We start from the raw sequence: 6,000 nt of genomic DNA on the forward strand, positions 1-6,000 counted from the left end.
GATTCAGCTCTATTCTACAGATGAGAAAGCAGAGACTTACTCCCTGAAGAATGACTTACTCAACGTAACACACATCTCTCAGGCCAGTGTTTTTTCTGAAATGTCACAACCATGAGGGACTTATCCTGTTGCTCCTATCCTATCTGTGCATACTCCTTAACATGTACAAACAACACAGACCATGATCACATATCCATGTATCAAACATATGAAGACAGCAAGGTGATACATGATAATCCTGCCTCTCTTCCTCCCTCGCACCTCTCCAGGGACCCGGTACATTCATTCATTGGTTCCTTCTTTTGTTGTTTCTCCTACTGATGCTTTCATTCAACAATCAAGTGATCCTCAAATATTTGGTGAACATCTATATGCAAAGGCAAAGTAGGAAAGAGAAAAAGCAAAGGCAGTGTGGAAGGGGACGCTTTTATATGTGGAAAACAAAACATCCACAGAACTATAAAGGTCTGGTGCAAAATGCAAGAGTTAGAACAAGACAGTCCATTTCAGTAATCCAAAGAATGATATAGATGAACAGAGAGTAAATTACAGCAGCTCAAAAAAGAAAAGGTTAGTGAGAAATAAATATCCATTAAAAGCAAAATAAATAAATAAATAAATAAATAAATAAATAAATAAATAAATAAATAAACCAGCAAAACCTGTTAGTCAAGGGCTCAGTAAAATTGGAGTTCCAAGATACCAGGCTCTGGTCTGTCTTATGCACTAGTGTAGCGTCAGTGCCTAGGAAATGAGTTGCATGCAGTGGGTGCTCAACACCTACGTGTGACCGAATGGTATAGGTGTAAGAGGTCCAGTCGCAGAAGCTATGCCCTCAGTGTCTAATCCAGGGATAGGAATTTTAATTCACAGTTAAGTTGATCTCAGATGCCGTACTTGTTCAATGTTTAACCCAGAGTATTGGGTCTTTTCATCATGGTTTTGGGGAAATGACAGAATTTGAAGAGTGATTCTTTCATTCCTGAAGAATGAAAATACACCAATTTTTCAATGTTTCAATATTCTTTTTAAATTTTTTAAATATTTATTTATTTATTTTCAAGAGAGAGAGAGCAAATGAGTGCAGGAAAGGGGCAGAGGGTGCGAGAGTCTTAAGCAAAGTGCATGCTGAGCTTGGAGCCCTACATGGGGCTTCATGCAGGGATGGACGCAGGGCTGGATCCCAAGACCCTGAGATAATGACCTGAGCCAAAATGAAGAGCCAGTCGCTTAATTGACTGTATCACCCAAGTGCCCCTCCATGTTTCAATATTCTTCTTTTTTGTTAAGATTGATTCATTTTAGAGGGGGTTGAAGGGCAGAGGGAGAGGGACAGAGAAAGTCCCCAAGCAGACTCCCCACTGGCATGGAACCCAAGTCAGGGCTCATCCCAGGACACCAAGATCATGACCAGAGATGAAACCAAGAGTCGTCATTCAACTGACTGAGCCACTCAGGTGCCCCTCAATATTTCAATATTCTTAAATAATTTTAATGTTCTGGGAAAAACAAAGCATTAAAATATACATAAGAACATATTTAAAAGGGTGCACCTTTTTTCCCTTTTACCTCAGATTCCATCCAATATGGCTTGGCATGGTACTGCCCTTTATTCAAAATTTTGATATTTTTTCATCATGAATTTTTTGCATTAATTTTGATTTCAAAAAATATTGCATTAGGATAGTATTTATCTCAATTACAAGTTCACATTCCATACTGCCTTAAATTCTGTGCCAGGAGCTAGTATCTCACTTGCCTTAAGCTAATCCTAGCCTAAAGAGCAAGGCCATCCATGCTGCTTCCCTGACACCTTGCCTGGGCTTCTATACCTCAGGGTAGGTAATCGACTGAAGAAGAACTTGAAGACAGAAGTGAGATGGAGAACCACTAGACAGATCCTAAGAAGTTAAGGAAAACTCATACTTTTAACAATCAAATTGAATTTCAAATGCACTACAGTACATCCTAAAGGTGAGTTTATTAGTGTGAATTATTCTAATGCAAGGTCACTTTGTTTTTTATGTTTTTAAATGCTGTTTTTTCTCAAAACAAGTCAAACATCTACCTTCTTGCCCAGTGCAACTATTTGTTATCTTCATACCTTTTCCACTAGTTAATATGAGAGAAGACAGAGTAAGAGTAAGAGACAGGAGAGACTGGTATGCGATAGGCATTCAGCTATCTCATGAAGATGAAGAAGGGGAACAAGTGGGAAGTACAATCTGTGAATAGACTCAGAAATCAGAAACTCTGGGGGTGCCTGGGTGACCCAGTTGGTTAAGAATCTGACTCTTAAAAAAAAGAATCTGACTCTTGATTTCAGCTCAGGTTATGATCTTGGTTATAAGGTGCAGCCCCACATCACACTCCAAGTTCAGTGCAGAGTCTGCTTGTCCCTCTCCCTCTGCTCCTCTCCCTGCTCGCGCGCTCTCTCTCTCAAATAAATAAATAAATAAATAAATAAATAAAATCTTAAGAAAAAAAAAAATCAGAAACTCTGACTGAAAAATGGTCTGAGTGTAGGAGGTCTGGGACTAGGAGGGGAAAGTGTTTGGAACTCATGATTCAGAACTGGTTTTCAATCTTCCCATCGTAGACTTAAGTGGAATTTGTTATGGGCAGAAATAATTCATTCCTGGGGATCCCTGGGTGGCTCAGCAGTTTAGTGCCTGCCTTTGGCCCAGGGCGTGATCCTGGAGTCCTGGGATCGAGTCCCGTATTGGGCTCCCTGCATGGAGCCGGCTTCTCTCTCTGCCTGTGTCTCTGCCTCTCTCTCTGTGTCTCTCATGAATAAATAAATAAAAATCTTAAACAAAAAACAATATATAAAATTTTAAAAAAAGAAATAGTTCATTCCTTTTAAAGGTCTAAAACACTATAACTGTGCAAGATAATTTTATTGTGTTTTTAAAACCAATTATAAAAATCCTACATGCACATGGTTTATAAAGTTAGAAAACATTACAATAGGGAAGGAAAATAACCCATAATCTTACCACCCGAAGATAATCACTATTAATATTTTATTACTTTCCTTATATTCTTATTAAATATATTTAATATCACACTTCATTTGTGGTTCTCTATGCTTTTGTATTTAATAGTAGATCTTGGGCATGTTCCTCACATCTTTAAAATTATTAATGTATACCATTTCTTTTTTAAAAGTTTTATATATTTATTTGAGAGAGACAATGCAAACAGGGGGAACAGAAGAGGGAGAAGGAGAAGCAGGCTCCCCACTGAGCAGGGAGCCCCACACGGGGCTCCATCTCAGGACCTGGGATCATGACCTGAGCCCAAGACAGATGCTTAACTGACTCGGCCACCCAGGCGCCCCTAATGTGTGTCATTTCTAATAACTGCATAATATTCCAGTGTATGGATTTAACAGATCCCCTGTTATGGAACAGGCATTTAGTTTTCAATTCCTGCCCATTATAAAATTCTGTAATAAATATCTTTGTGCATAATTCATTGGCTTAATTTTTGTCTATTGGTGTAGGCCAGATTTCTAAAAGTGGAAATAACGTTTTTATTTTTGAAGACGATAGGAATTTTTAGCTCTGTTTCAATTTAAGTTTGACTTAAACACTATTTCACACTTCATTATATATGCTCTCTACTAGTCTCTATGCTGATTTAGTGTCTATGAGAAATACCAAGGTTATAATAATTGGGAAAATGTATCGGTGAAAATGCTAAGAGCAGATGTTTCAATCAGAAGTTTTTCTGGTGAAATCAAATGCTATATTTGTTTTCTTTTGAATAAGATTCTTTGGGCTATTAAGGGTTGGCTTGTTTTTCCTAATGCTTTATTTATCTTTTTACATTATGCCCATGAAAACAAATAAGATTAGTGGAAATATAGCCCCCCTTTGTATTTCAACTCCTCAGATATTCGTGGGTCCAAATCAGGGTTGGTGGTCTTGATCAGCTGCATTTAAAGAAATGACTATATTTCTTGTTCTTCTCAATCTTAGCTAGTCTGGTATTTTTCAAAAAATGATTATGTAGACTAATTTCTAAGTATGTCCTCAAGCTGCTGGTTCTTGCTTTCATAGTTGGCTACCTCAGGGCTCCGTGAGCCACCTCTTGGTGGCCCCACACACTGGCTGGTCGCCAGGGCCTTCCCTTGGGTTTCTGTACAAGTCACCCTGGGACCAGATCCCTCAGGCTCATGAGAAGCAGAGATGGACAGAAAAGATGTTTTTCAAGAGCCATCCAGTGGCCAATTCGTTTAATGTAGTTGTTGTAGTTGAACCAATTCAATTATTGGTTCCATGACCCTCTTACCTCCCTTGCACCTGAAAATAATCAAGGCTAATCTTGTTTTCCATACTTACTTTGGGTCACACACTATGCTAATATCTTTATAAAACATCATCTGTTAAATCCTCGAAGTGATTTTATGAAGTAGGTACTATTATTTCCATTTTACAGATAGGAAACTGAGGCCAAAAGTTCCCGGAGCTCAGACTCTAGTGTGCTGTGCAGTCAACACTCACACTCACTTTTACTCTCGGAATAGGCAGTATGTGTTACATGCCTGGTAACAAATTGAACTGACCCGATGAAGGAAAGAGATAAAAAGTTCCTCACTTAGTCTTTGGGGTGGAGGAGTGGGGAAGAGGCAGAGCGAAAACCAGTGTCAAAGTGGGACTCGTCTCATCTCCTTCCTGAGTCTCTCCTACCGCTTAGAAATTTCTCTGCCTGTCTCTCCCTCCCCCACTCCAAAGCTTAGTGACCTCTTTCTGACTCAATTGCTCCTCTTTGACAACCTAATGCCTGCAACCCTTGCCCAGTACCTCACACTCTAACAATCCCCTTGGAGATTGAATGTGATGCTTCCTTTCGCCTCCTCAGAACTCCCTTCTACCAAGACCAGCCTGCTCAGCTCAGGGTTCTCAAAGGGCCTGCTAGTGCTGGGATGTACTACACATAACTGCTGCCCCAGCCTTTAATCATTTCCAAGATTAAACTCCTTCAGGGAAGCCGCCTGTGGTTGTAGAAGAAGCTCCAGATCAGAGCACTGAAATCCGGTTGCTTGTCCTCCATTTCCATGGACTCAGCAGACAGTTTTTGAGTGCTTCCTATGGACCTGGGGATTGCCTAGACAAAGAAAGAATGCCAACATAAGAAACCTGGGTCCCTGTCCTCAAGTAACTCCAATGGGGAGCCATGAAAATTTGATCAAGTAAACTAACTGGAATCTCAATTCTTTCTCCTGTAGAAAGGTAACTAATAATTTCATGTTTTTTCCACATGTTCACTCAGATTGGTGGTATCCTCCTGCCCCATCTCTACCTCTGAAGGTGTTCTATCTCTCAGCTGCTAGAAGATTGCTATAAAAACAACACTGATGGTGCCACTTTCTTGGTTATGACCTTCAACAGAATTTTATCTACATTATGGTAATACTCTTACTTTTTAGCCTGCCCTGTAAGACCCTGACACCTGCCTGCCCATCCTGCTTCAGCTCTCTCCATCCCCACTTGCCTCTGCATACAACCAGGTCAACTATTCCATGTTGTTTTGTCTCCTCTCCCTGAAACCTTTTCTGATCCCAAAGGCCACTCCTTTGGGTTTCCTCAATGTCCTGTGCTTATGTGTATGTATACTTCTCACTCCTTTAGTCTCCTCCACTTGACCATGACCTTTTGAGGACAGAAATTGTGCCTAACACAGTGTCTAGCTCATAGCAGGTGCTTAATAAATGCTTGTTGAATGAAAGGAAAAGGGAAAGCCCCAAATGACTCTTAGGCTGTATGGAGTGGTTATATTTCAGCAGCTTGATCTTCCCAATGCTGCTTAAATAATCACACAACAGAACTATTGCTTGGTTATGTACAATCCCCATGGTGGAGGCAAGTAAATACCTCCAGGTCTCTTGCTGCTCCATGGGATGCTTGAATCCTATGATTGCTCACACTTCTCAAACGAACATTCATTCTAGCACTAGAGATCTCCTGGGTTACTGTGGCTCAGATTATCATT

The sequence above is a fragment of the Vulpes vulpes genome, unplaced genomic scaffold, assembly GCF_048418805.1.
Source record: "Vulpes vulpes isolate BD-2025 unplaced genomic scaffold, VulVul3 Bu000000646, whole genome shotgun sequence".
NCBI classification, from domain to species: Eukaryota; Metazoa; Chordata; class Mammalia; order Carnivora; family Canidae; genus Vulpes; species Vulpes vulpes.